The sequence below is a fragment of the Pan paniscus genome, chromosome 9, assembly GCF_029289425.2.
Source record: "Pan paniscus chromosome 9, NHGRI_mPanPan1-v2.0_pri, whole genome shotgun sequence".
In the NCBI taxonomy this organism is placed as follows: domain Eukaryota; kingdom Metazoa; phylum Chordata; class Mammalia; order Primates; family Hominidae; genus Pan; species Pan paniscus.
The window spans coordinates 95,755,505-95,769,400 of NC_073258.2; the positions used below are offsets into that span (position 1 = coordinate 95,755,505).

General features: G+C 39.1%; 1 pseudogene; it reads left to right on the forward strand.

Annotated features, from left to right (window-relative positions):
• The first annotated feature begins 11,747 nt into the window (after window positions 1-11,747).
• On the forward strand, window positions 11,748-12,841 carry LOC100981272 (hsc70-interacting protein-like; annotated as a pseudogene).
• The last annotated feature ends 1,055 nt before the right edge of the window (window positions 12,842-13,896 follow it).

The window sequence follows — 13,896 nt, forward strand, 5'->3', positions numbered from 1 at the left end:
ACCCCCATCTCTGCCTCTCTATTCTAGTAGTCTGCAGTGTCTGTTGTTCCCATGTTTATGTCCATGTGTGCTCAATGTTTACCTCTCACTTATAAGTAATCACATGCAGTATTTAGTTTTTTCCTCTTCCATTAATTCACTTAGGTTTATGGCCTTCAGCTCTACCCATGTTGCTGTGAAGGACATGATTTCATTCTTTTTATGGCTGTATAGTATTCCATGGTGTATATGTACTACATTTTTTAATCCAATCCACCATTGATGGGCACTTAGGTTGAGTCCAGGCCTTTGCTACTGTGAATAGTGTGGTGAAGAACGTATGAGTGCATACATCTTTTTGGTAGAATGATCTATTTCCCTTTGGGTATATATCCAGTAATGGGATTGCTGGGTTGAATGGTAGCTCTATTTTAAGTTATTTGAGAAATCTCCAAGTGGCTTTTCACAGTGACTGAGCTAATTTACATTCCCACCAACAGTGTGTAAGCATTACTTTTTCTCTGCATCTTCACCAGTATGTGTTTTAACTTTTTAATGACAGCCATTCTGACTGGTGTGAGATGGTATCTCATTGGGGTGTTGATTTGCATTTCTCTGATGATTAGCAATGATGAACACTTTTCCATGTTTTGTTAGCGGCTTGAATGTGGTCTTTTGAGAACTGTCTATTCATGTCCTTTGCCCATTTTCTAATGGGATGATTTGGTTTTTGCTTGTTCAATTGTTTAAGTTCCTTAAAGGTTCTGGATATTAGGCCTTTGTTATATGCATAGTTTGCAAATATTTTTTCCCATTCTATAGGTTGATAGAACAATAGTTTACTGTTAGTTATTACTCTATTGATAGTTTATTTTGCTGCGTAGAAGCTCTTTAGTTAAATTATTTCCCACTTGTCAATATATGTTTTTGTTGCAATCGCTTTTGAGGAAAACCAAAAATTGTTTGCCAAGGCCAGTGTTGAGAAGGGTATTTCCCAGGTTATCTTCTAGGATTTTTATGTTTGAGATCTTACATTTAAATTGCTAATCCATCTTGAGTTAATTTTTGTATATGGTGAAAGGCAAGGATCCAGTTTCATTCTTCTGCTAGCTAGTTATCCCAGCACCATTTACTGAATAGGGTAGTCCTTTCCCCATTGCTTGTTTCTGTCAGCCTTGTAGAAGATCAGATCCTACTGAAACTATTCCATAAAACTTGAGGAGGAGGGGCTCTTCTCCAACTCCTCCCTAATCAGCCTGATACCAAAATCTGGCAGAGACAAAATGAAAATAGAAAACTTCAGACCAATATCTCTGATTAACATAGATGCAAAAATCCTCAACAAAATACCAGCAAACAGAATTCAGCAGCACCATCCAGCACTAAAAAGTTAATACACCATGATAAAGTACACTTTATTCCAGAGATGCAAGACTGATTCAACATATGCAAATCAATAAATGTGGTTCCCCACATAAACAGAATTAAAAGCAATAATCATATGATCATCTCAATTGATATAGAAAAAGGTTTTGATAAAATTGAAAATGTTTTCATGATAAAAACCCTCAACAGACTAGGCACTGAAGGAACATACCACAAAATAATAGAAGCCATTTATGACAAACCCACAGCCAACATCATACTGAATGGGCAAAAGCTGGAACCATTCCCCTTGAGAACCAGAACAAGACAAGGATGCCCACTGTCACCACTCCCATTCAACATAGTGCTGGAAGTCTTGGTCAGAGCAATCAGGCAAGAGAAATAAATAAAAGGCATCCAAATAAGAAAAGAAGTCCAACTATCTCTCTTCACTGATGATATGATTCTATATCTAGAAACCCTAAAGACTGCCAAAAGGCTACTAGAACTGATACTTTTAATAAGGTTTTGAGATACAAAATCGATGTACAAAAATCAGTAGCATTTCTACATACCAATAATGTCCAGGCAGAGATTCAAATCAAGATAACAACCCCATTTATAATAGCCACAAAGAATATGAAATACCTAGGAATACAGCTAACCAAGGAGGTGAAAGATCTCTATAAGGAGAGGTACAAAACACTGCTGAAAGAAATCAGAGATGACACAAGTAAATGGAAAATCATTTTATGCTCATGGATTGGAAAAAATCATATTAAAATGGCCATACTGCCCAAAGCAATTTACAGATTCAATGCTATTTCTATCAAACTACTAATGATATTTTTCACAGAATTAGGAAAAAACTATTCTAAAATTCATATGAAACCAAAAACAGCCTAAACAGCCAAAGCAATCCTAAGCAAAAAGAACAAAGCTGGAATCATACTACCTGACTTCAAACTATACTGTAAGACTATAGTAACCAAAATAGCATGGTACTGGTACAAAAACAGACACATACACCAACGAAACAGAATAGAAAACTCAGAAATAAAGCTGCACACTTACGTCTACTGAAGTCTTGAGCTCCTCATAGTTATTTATGAGGATTGAATGGAATCAACTTATTCCAGCTCCTGTTAATTTTGATATTTTGAACTCCTTCCATGAATCATGAATGTTCTTAATGGCACCTAGAATGGTGAATTCTTTCCAAAAGATTTTCAATTTACTTTGCTCAGAACAATCAAAATAATCACTACCTATGGCAGTGATAGGCTTACAAAATGAATTTCTTAAATAATAAGATTTGAAAGTTGGAATTAGAACTTGATCCATGGGCAGCAGAATGGATGTTGTGTCAGCAGGCATGAGAACAACATTCCTCTCCTTGTATGTTTCCAACAGAGCTCTTGGGTGGCCAGGTGCATTGTCAATGCGCAGTAATATTTTCAAAGAAATTTCCTTTTCTGAGCAGTAAGTCTCAACAGTAGGCTTGAAATATTCAGTAAGCTATGCTGTAAACAGATGTGCTGTCATTGAGACTTTGTTGTTCCATTGAGAGAGCACAGATAGTCAATTTAACATAATTCTTAAGGGTCTTAGGAGTTTTAGAATGGCAAATGAGAACTGGCTTCAACTTAAAGTCACCAGCTGCGTTAGCCCCTAATAAGAGAGTCAGTCTATCCTTTGAATCTGTGAAGCCAGGCATTGACTTCTCCTCTCTAGCTATGAAAGTCCTAGATGGCATCTTCCTCTTATAGAAGGCTGTTTTGTTTACATTGAAAATATGTTGTTTAGTGTAGATGACTTCATCAGTTATCTTAGATCTCCCGGATAACTTCTGCAGCTTCTACATCAGCACTTGCTGCTTTGCCTTGCACTTTCATGTTAGGAAGGTGGCTTCTTTCCTTAAACTTCATGAACCAACATCTGCTTGCTTCAAATTTTTCTCCTTCAGCTTCTTCACCTCTTTCAGCCTTCACAGAATTGAAGAAAGTTAGAGCATTGCTCTGGATTAGGCTTTGGCTTAAGGGAATGCTGTGGATGATTTGATCTTCTTTCCAGACCACTAACTTTCTCCATATCAGCAATAAGGCTGTTTTGCTTTCTTATTATTTGTGTTCACTGGAATAACACTTTTCATTTTCTTCAAGAACTTTTCCTTTGCATTCACAACTTGGTTAACTATTTGGCACAAGAGGCCTAGCTTTCAGCCTGTCTGGGCTTTTGATATGCCTTCCTCACTAAGCTTAATCATTTCTAGCTTTTGATTTAAAGTAAGAGATGTGTAACTCTCCCTTTCACTTGAACACTTAGAGGCCATTGTAGGCTTATTAGTTGGCCTAATTTCAATATTCTTGGAGAATACTGAAAGGAGATTGAGAGAAACAGGAGAATGGCTGGTCAGTGGAACAATCAGAACACACATAACATTTATTGGAACCAGTTTTAACATTTAATAGATGTTATTTACACATAACATTTATTAAAGTTTGTAACCTTTAATGGACACAGTTCATGGCATCCCAAAACAATCACAATAGTAACATCAAAGATCACTGATTATAGATCACCATAACACATATAATAATGATGAAAAAATTAAAATATTGTGAAAATTACCAAAATGTGACAAAGATAGGAAGTCGGCACATGTTGGAAAAATGGCACCAATAGACTTGCTCAAAACAGGGTTGCTGCAAACCTTCAATTTGTGGCAAAAAACTGCCTTCAAAAATGTAGTCTTTGCAAAGTGCAATAAAATGAAACACAAAAAAATGAGGTATGTCTGTACCCCCAAATTTATTTACAGATTCAATATTATTCTTATCAAAACTCCAGTTATGGTTTTCTTTTGCAGAAATTGACAGGCTGACCATAAAATTCATATAAAAATGCCAGAGACCTAGAGCAGTTCAAACAACCTTGAAAAAGAAAAAAAGTAGGAGGACTCATACTTCTCATTTCAAAAGTTACTACAAAGCTATAGTAATCAAAACAGTGTGTTACAGGCCTAAATACAGACATGTAGGTCAATGGAATAGAATTGCAAATCTAAAAATAAACTCTTGTATTTATGGTCAATTAATTTTTGACAAGAGTTAAAGACAATTCAGTAGGGGAAGACGAGTCTTCTCAACAAATGATACTGGGACAACTGGATATCATATGCAAAAGAATGAAGTTAAATCCATATCTCACAGCATATACAAAAATTAACTAAAAATGGATCAAAAACCCAATGTAAGAGCCAAAACTCATAAACTCTTAGAAGAAATGATAGAAGCAAATTTTTGTGACCTTGGTTTAGGCCATAGTGTTTTAGATATGACACAAAAAGCAAAAGCAGTAAAATAAAAAAATAAATTGGACTTCATCAAAATGTAAAACTTTTGTGCTTCAGACACTATCAAGAAAGTGAAAAGACAACCAATAGAATGGGAGAAGATATCTGCAAAAAATATATCTGATATATCTGATTAATAACCCAATTAAAAATAGGCAAATGATTTGAATAGACATTTTCCCCAAGAAGATATACAAATGGCCATTAAACATAGGAAAAGATGCTCAGCATCAGCAGTCATTAAGGAATCAAAACCACAATGAAATGCCCCTTCACACCCACTAGGTTGACTAATATAAAAAGACCGACAATAACAAATATGGTAAGGATATAGAAAAACTGGAACCCTCGTACATTGCTAGTGGGACTGTAAAATGGTGCAGTCACTTTGGAAATCAGTATGACAGTTACTCAAATGGATGAACATAGAGTTAGCATATGACCCAGCAATTCCACTCTTAAATATCCATCCAAGAGAAATAAGAGCATATGTCTACAGAAAACTTGTACAAAAATGGTCATTGTGGCATGATTTATAATAGCTAACAAGTGGAAACAATACAAAGGTCTAACAACTGATAAATGGATAAACAACATGTGGTATATTCATACAATGGAATATTATATGGCAATAAAAAGGAATGAAGTACTAATACCTGCTACCTCAATAATCCTTGAAAATATTATGCTAAGTGAAAGAAGCCAGTGACAAAAGACTATGTATTTTGTATGATTCCATTTATAGGAAATATCCAGAATAGGCAAATCTGTTCAGACTGAAGGAAGCTTAGTGATTGCCAGGGACTGAGGGCAGAGGGGAATAGGAAATGACTGGTCATGAATACAGAGTTTCTTTTTAGGGTGATGAAAATGTTCTTAAATTTGATGCTCCTGATGGCTGCATAACCATGTGAATATACTAAAAACTACTGAAATGTATACTTTGAATGTACAGTTTTATGGTATGTGCATTATATTTCATTAAAGCTGTTATTTTTAAAAACTACATACCACTATTAAAAAATGACAGTGAACAATAAATATGCTAAATATTGTATACATCCAAACATTGTATGTACTAAAAGACAGTGATAATAATGAATAATGACATCTAATTTGTATTGTGGAAAAAAAGGGATACAACTTAAATATTAGACAAAAATAGCAGTAAGTTGGGAGAGGGTGACTACAGTTGATTAACTCTACAATTCTGTAATAGTTTGGGAGGAAGGTAATGAATGATACTATCATTAGGGTCTATTAAATATGCATGAAAAAAGGGCCAGGCTAACTACTTAAAGGACAGACATATGCATAAAACTTCAAAACTAGTAAAGGGAAAAAAATGAGGGGTGGTAATAGTATCTTCCTGTCTCTTTCCCACAGTCCCCAAGAGGCCCATCCTCATCCAAGTCTTCATTGCTTTGTCACTGCTGAGATTTCCCTGGGGCTTCGGAGGGTATATTATGTGGAGGAAAAGGGAATCTACATTTATGATTCATTTAACATGCATTACCTCAGTGATTTAAACCTCTCCATCCCTTGTGTTATGTACAAAACCATCCTCCATTTACAGAGAAGACGAGGCAAGGCCAGAGTGCTTAAGTCACTTGTCCAAGGACACACAGCCAGGAATTGGCTGGACTGGGATTTGAACTAGGTCTAATGCTAGAATCTGTGTTCTTTTCCATTGTATTGTGCCAGTTGTCTTGGCTGCTCTCAGCCAATTGCTCTTACTCCATCTGCATCTAAAGATGCAGTTGGCATGCTTCAGAAAGCACAGAAGCCCGCTCCCTGGGACCTTGTCGACAGGGCCTCTCCTGACACCACAGAACACACACCTGTGAAGTGTCTGCATTGTTGTCCCACATCTCTTTCTCCTGCCCTTGAGAGCAGCCTCAGTCAGTGGATATAGGCGCCATGTTTGTAAGGTGACATTGTTTTGGCCTAGAGGATGGGCTATGGGGTCAGAGAGAACTGGATTCAAACCTTGGTTCTGATGTTCCTATAAGCTTTCTGCAACTTAATCTGCATTTCAGCTTCCTCATTTGTTTGGAGACATTTGTTTCCCAGGGCTGCTGTGAGATTTACACAGATAGCCAACTTCAAGTTCCCAGAACAGCCCTGGCATGAATTGAAGATGCAGTAAATGTCAGTTTGTTTGTTTTGAGATGGAGTCTCACTCTGTTGCCCAGGCTGGAGTGCAGTGGTGCCATCTTGGCTCACTGCAACTTCCACCTCCTGGGTTCAAGCGATTCTCCTGCCTCAGCCTCCTTAGTAGCTGGGACTACAGGCACACACCACCACAGCCGGCTAATTTTTGTATTTTTAGTAGAGACGGGGTTTCACCATGGTGGCCAGGATGGTCTCGAAATCCTGGCTTCAGGTGATCCACCTGCCTCAGCCTCCCAAAGTGCTGGGATTACAGGCGTGAGCCACCACACCTGGCCCAGATATTCTTATTACTTTTGCTCTACAGAGATTTGGCAAATCTGCTTGATGGCGGAGGGATGGCATCAGAAAGAGAGAAGAAAGCATAATGAGATGGATAAGTTGCTTTTTTCTCTCTGTGCTCTGATTATGCTGCAGCTACTAATGAAGGGAATCCAGACAGTCTTTTCCTGGCTGCAGATTACTTATACAAAATGAGCCTAAAATGATCTCAGGTAGGGCCTTGGCTATTACAAGAAGTAAGTGCCCAAAAGTCTGCCATATGTATGTGTGTGTATGTGTATATATATATATATATATATATATATATATATATATACACATACACACACACAATATATATATAGTATATATGTATAATATATATATTAGTCTTTTATACACACACACACACACACACACATTATTCTCAGTCCCTCCATATCCCAGGGAATACCAGTTTCCATTCAGTGTTCAGAGTTTGAGTATTTTTAAAACCTCCTTTTGAACATATCTGTAGGAAAATATCCCTAAATGTCTTGACTATTCCAAAGAACGGCTTCACCCATTGAATACCTCATTGTAACATGTTTCTCTTAATGATCCACCCATTTAAAAATGGTGCTTCTTCTTTAAAATATTTGTAGCTCTGAAATGTTGCTGCTTTCATTAATAAACAATGGCTTTTCAAGCCAAACCTTGGGAAATCTCTAGAAAGGGGCATTCATTTATGAATACTGTCAGTGGTGGGATTCTGATATTGATTTCCAATTCCCTGCCCACCTAAGATTTCTATTCATTGATTAAATGTCAGTTACATCCCAAGAATTGTGCTATACCCTGAGCATACAAAGATGAGCAAGATATGCTCACATCCTACCCTGTGGAGTCTAGGTGGGGGATACAGACTCTCACATAAACAGTTGCAATGCAGAGTGATGACATGGTAGGGTGGGAAAAGAAGGCATGTTATCAGATTAGCCAGAAGAGGCATTTACCCAGAATGGGGCAGAAGGAGGTGTGAGATGGGAATGTACTGCAGATGGAAGTCTCAGGAAAAAGTTGCTGAGACAGAGTCTAGGGTACAAGATGTTTAGTAGGGATCAACCTCTGTGAAAGGAACAGGATGAAGCCCAATCAGACAGAGGAAGAAACTGAACTGCAGTACAATCCTGAAGAAGCTGTGGCCAACCAGGCAGGGGTTCTGGAGAGAAGATTGCCTGCAAGAGGGTTATGAGTCAGGCTAAAACTGTGGGCTTCCCTGTCCCAACTGCCAGTCGCTGGATGTGGAGCTGACAGCCACAGCCACATGCTGCCTCCTGACGCTTTCCTCATGACTGGGCAGCAAGTCCTTCCTTGATGTGGGATCTGGGTCGTCCAGTGTCATGTCTTCCTCAGAGAGAGGCGTCCTAGAGTAGGGAACATCTAAACCAAGATTTGAGGGACAAACCACCAGGTAATAAGGTGGGATGGATGGGGAGTGGGAAGTGGCAGAGGTGATAGCCTGTGTGACAGCTTGGAGGAGCCAGACAGGTTGCATGGAAGGGACTGAAACAGAGCTCAGGCAAGTGGTGGGGTGCAGTGTGCAGAGATGATACTGGAAAGGTAGGAAGAGGAAGAACCTTGCAGGGTCTTGTGGGCCACATTAATGAGTTTGGACTTGATCCGATAGTAGCTTGTAAGATGCACTTAGGGATGAGTTTTAGAACATCCTCTGTGGGCTCTATGAGGGAGGATAGGTTGAGAGGTGAGAAGGGTGGGGCTTGGAGGGAAGGCAGGAGGCCCTGTTGGAATAGTGTGGGTCTCTGAGGACTGCCTCAGTGGCAGGTGCCTCCTGAGAACAGTGCCTCCCTCCACACTGAGGGAGGACTGGCCTGTGACTCCCTTTGACTATGAGAAAGAGGAAGAGGCAGAGGCCCCCTAAGCCTTTGGAAGGCCTGGCGAGCTTTCGCTCTTGCACTTTAGGAAGAAGTCCGGCTACTCCACAATTAACAACTCACAGCCAATCTCACTTCATCGGTATCCTCATCAGTTTCCCCATCCTGCATTGTTCTGAAGCAAATCCCAGACATGATGTCATTTAACCCATAAATATTTCAAGATATATCCCTAAAAGATAAGGACATACCTTAAAAAATATAACCACAATTGTACTATCACTTAAGGAAACTGCACTGTTTCTTGATGTAAATAAATGGTCAGTGTTCAAGATTCCAATTGTGTCAGAAGTGTAATAAATGTTTAATTTTTACATTTGGTTTGAATCTGGATCCAAGCAGGGTTCGCTCACTGTAATTAGTTGGTATATCTTTTAAATGTCTTTTAATCTATAGATTCCTCTTTCATCTTCTACCATTCTCTTCCCTTCCCGCAACCCCTGCAATTTATGTTTTGAAGAGACTGGGTCATTTGTTTTATGTCATTTCCTTAAAGTCTGGATTTTGCTGATTGCATGCCCAAGGTATGTGTTTAACATGTTCTCTGTATTTTCTCTGAATCATCAGTTGGATGAGGAAAGTTTTAAATCATATGAGATGGAGTTTTCCACAGGACTAGGCTGGACTGGACTTTGAATGCCTCAAATTCACAGCTACACCACAGAATCTGCCTAGCATGCTGTTAACAGATGGGAAAGTTGGATTTCATGGTACACCAGTGAAGGCAGAGATGGGGATAATTAAAGCTAAAACATGTTTGTATTCTGTACAACTGTTCAAGCAGCTCATAAAAATAACTATGAATACCATAACATTGTGGTATTGATTTCCAACTCAATTCCAATTGATTTCTTGGACAGGCTCTATGGATTCTTTCCTCTGAGTTCTGCCCTATTGCCCCCACTGGCATGCCCTGGGCAGCTATTTCCCTGTAGCAGAGCCCATGTTACTAAATGAAGTTTTGCATCCATTATTAATCAAAATTCATTTTATGTAGCAAATATTATTATCTTGTTGCTCAGGAGGTTTGTTTCTCCCTGATACCCTTTGCATAAAGCTCCTATTGTGCTCATGGCAAGATCGTGGCTCTCCCTAAGCCCGCACTCTAGTTTTGTGATGACTTTGTTCTGCTTGCTTTTGATCAGGAAGGGTAATTGTCTAGACCAAATGTGAACTTAAAATGAATGAAGGCCGGACGCGGTAGCTCACGCCTGTAATCCTAGCACTTTGCGGGACCGAAGCGGGCAGATTGCTTGAGCTCAGGAGTTCAAGACCAGCCTGGGCAACACGGTGAAACTCTGTCTCTACTAAAATACAAAAAATCAGCCAGGCATGGTGGCGGGCGCCTGTAGTCCCAGCTACTCGGGAGGCTGAGGCAGGAGAATTGCTTGAACCTGGGAGGCGGAGGTTGCAGTGAGCCGAGATCGTGCCACTGCACTCTAGCCTGGGTGACAGAGCGAGACTCTGTCTCAAAAATAATAAAAATAAAAATAAAATAAAATAAAATGAATGAATCCTATTCTTATCATGAATGGAGCTTGCAGGACTAGAAGTTGTTCTGGGTGAGTCAGTGCGTAGTGAGTAAATATGAAGGCCCAGGCCATTACTGTATACTACTGTAGACTTTATAAACAATGTACACTAAATTTATAGAAAAAGGCTTTTTTCTTCAATAATAAATTAACCTTAGCTTGCTATAATTTTACTTTATAAACATCAATTTTTTAAAACTTTGACTTTTTTGTAGTAACACTTAGAACACAAACACTTTGTATAGTTGTACAAATGTATTTTCTTTCTTTATATACTTATTCTATAATTTTTTTCTACTTTAAAATGCTTTATTGTTATTTTTTACTTTTTCAACTGTTTTGTTAAAACCTAAGACACAAACACCCACAGTATCCTAAGCCTACACAGGTCAATATCACTGTCTTCCACCTCCACATCATGTTCCATTGGAAGGTCTTCAGGGGCAGTACCATGCATGGAGCTGTCATCTCCCGTAACAATGCTGTCCTCTGAAATACCCCATGGAGGATCTGCCTGAGGCTGTTTTACAGTTAACTTTTTTTTTGATAAGTAGAAGGAGTACACTCTAAAATAACAATGAAAAGTGTAGTATAGTAAATATATAAACCAGTAAGTCATTTATTATCATTATCAAGTATTACGTGCTGTGCCTAATTGCATGTGCTATAGTTTTTAATATGACTGGCCATGAAGTAGATGTCTTTACAACAGCGTCATCACAAACATGTGAGTAATAGCTTGTTCTGTGCCCTTAAGAAAGTTACAATGTCAGCAGGCATTTTGGCAACAGGGAATTTCACCACTCTGTCATAATCTTATGGGACCACCTTTGTATGTGTAATTAGTCCTTGAACAAAATGTCATCATGCAGGGCATGACTGTACTGATGTGCTTCAGCCACTTACTTAACTGATGTCTGTTGCCTGCAGTAGGAAGAGATCCCCAGCAATCAAACTACTGTTTAGTGAATCAGTCAAAAGAAGACTTGTGTTTCTCTTTCTTTGTATCTCTCAAACACAATTTTGCTACAATAAACCCCTTTAAAAATAGTTACAGCTAGCCGCCCACTTCTGCGCAGTCACACCGAGCCAGCGCCTGGGCCTGGAACCGGGCCGCAGCCCCTCAGCTTCACCCACCGCCTCCCCACCATGAACGAGCTTCAGGCCTTTGTAAAAATGTGTAAGTAGGATCCGAGCGTTCTGCACACTGAGGAAATGCACTTCCTGAGGGAGTGGGTGGAGAGCATGGGGGGTAAAGTACCACCTGCTACTCAGAAAGCTAAATCAGAAGAAAATACCAAGGAAGAAAAACCTGAAAGCAAGAAGGTGGAGGAAGACTTAAAGGCATACAAAACATCAAGTGAGGAAAGTGATCTAGAAATTAATAATTAAGGTGTGATTGAACCAGACACTGATGCCCCTCAAGAAATGGCAGATGAAAATGCAGAGATAACAGACGAGATGATGGATCAGGCAAATGATAAGAAACTGGCTGCTGTTGAAGCCCTAAATGATGGTGAACTGCAGAAAGCCATTGATTTATTCACAGATGCCATCAAGCTGAATCTTCACTTGGCCATTTTGTATGCCGAGAGGGCCAGTGTCTTTGTCAAATTACAGAAGCCAAATGCTGCCATCTGAGACTGTGACAGAGCCATTGAAATAAATCCTGATTCAGCTCAGCCTTGCAAATGGCGAGGGAAAGCACACAGACTTCTAGGCCACTGGGAAGAAGCAGCCCATGATCTTGCCCTTGCCTGTAGATTGGATTAGGATGAAGATGCTAGTGCAATGCTGAAAGAAGTTCAACCTAGGGCACAGAAAATTGCAGAACATCGGAGAAAGTATGAGCAAAAACATGAAGACTGAGAGATCAAAGAAAGAATAGAACGAGTTAAGAAGGCTGGAGAAGAGCATGAGAGAGCCCAGAGCAAGGAATAAGCCAGAGACAGTCAGGAGCTCAGTATGGGTCTTTTCCAGGTGACTTTCCTGGGGGAATGCCTGGTAATTTTCCTGGAAGAATGCCTGGAATGGGAGGGGGCATACCTGGAATGGCTGAAATGCCTGGACTCAATAAAATTCTTAGTGATCCAGAGGTTCTTGCAGCCATGTAGGGTCCAGAAGTTATGAAGGCCTTCTAGGATGTGGCTCAGAACCCAGCAAATATGTCAAAATACCAGAGCAACCCAAAGGTTATGAATCTTACCAGTAAATTGTCAGCCAAATCTGGAGGTCAAGCCTAATGCCCTTCTGATAAATAAAGCCCTTGCTGAAGGAAAAGCAACCTAGATCACCTTATGGACGTCGCAATAATACAAACCAGTGTACCTCTAACCTTCTCATCAAGAGAGCTGGGGTGCTTTGAAGATAATCCCTACCCCTCTCCCCCAAATGCAGCTGAAGCATTTTACAGTGGTTTGCCATTAGGGTATTCATTCAGATAATGTTTCCCTACTAGGAATTACAAACTTTAAACACTTTCTAAACCTTAAAAATATTTTAAACAAATTTAAAGGGTCTGTTAATTCTTATATTTTTCTTTACTAATCATTTTGGATTTTTTTATTTGAATTATTGGGCAGGGAAGATATTTATGTATGGAAGATTATTGCTCTAATTTGAGTGAAAAAAGTTTATTACTGCGAGGCAAATATAACTCATTTGAGGATAAAGTTTGTGTTGGATATGTGGTTCCTGAAGCATTTTGACTTGTCTTTTTAAATGCTTTATCTTTTTCTTTAAAGATTTATTTCAATAAAACTAAATGGGACCACCAGTATTTCAGTAAGACCTGGGTAGGGACGGGAAATACTTGGCAGGGCAGCAGCAATCTTGCTGTGTTTTATATAATATGCATCCTTGGGCAGGTTGCCCTTAAATCTTACATTGTGGTGAAGGGATGATTTTTCTGTAATGCTGCAGTAGAGTTGGAGTACTTAGTTCTGTTCTTGTCCAGTATATCTAATAAATGTTTCATATTATCTCCACATAGGGGAAATAAGGGAGTACTTTTCTTTTTATACTTCTATGCTTAAAATTCTCTTTCCTAGTCAAAAAATGCCCAACTCTGTGTTTACTTTCTGCTTGTTACATTTTTCCTCCCTTACTTTTCTTGGGCTAAAGACAGGCTTTTTCCACCAGCATCATCACTGCTATCATAATTATACAAGTATATTTAATGCTGATTTTAGTATGTAATACGTATGGTAATTGTAGGGTAGTACCCACAACAACTGTAGTTTCTTACTTGGCCATGAGAATGCTTACTTAAGTGTTAAACTTCCACTCTGGCAAAATC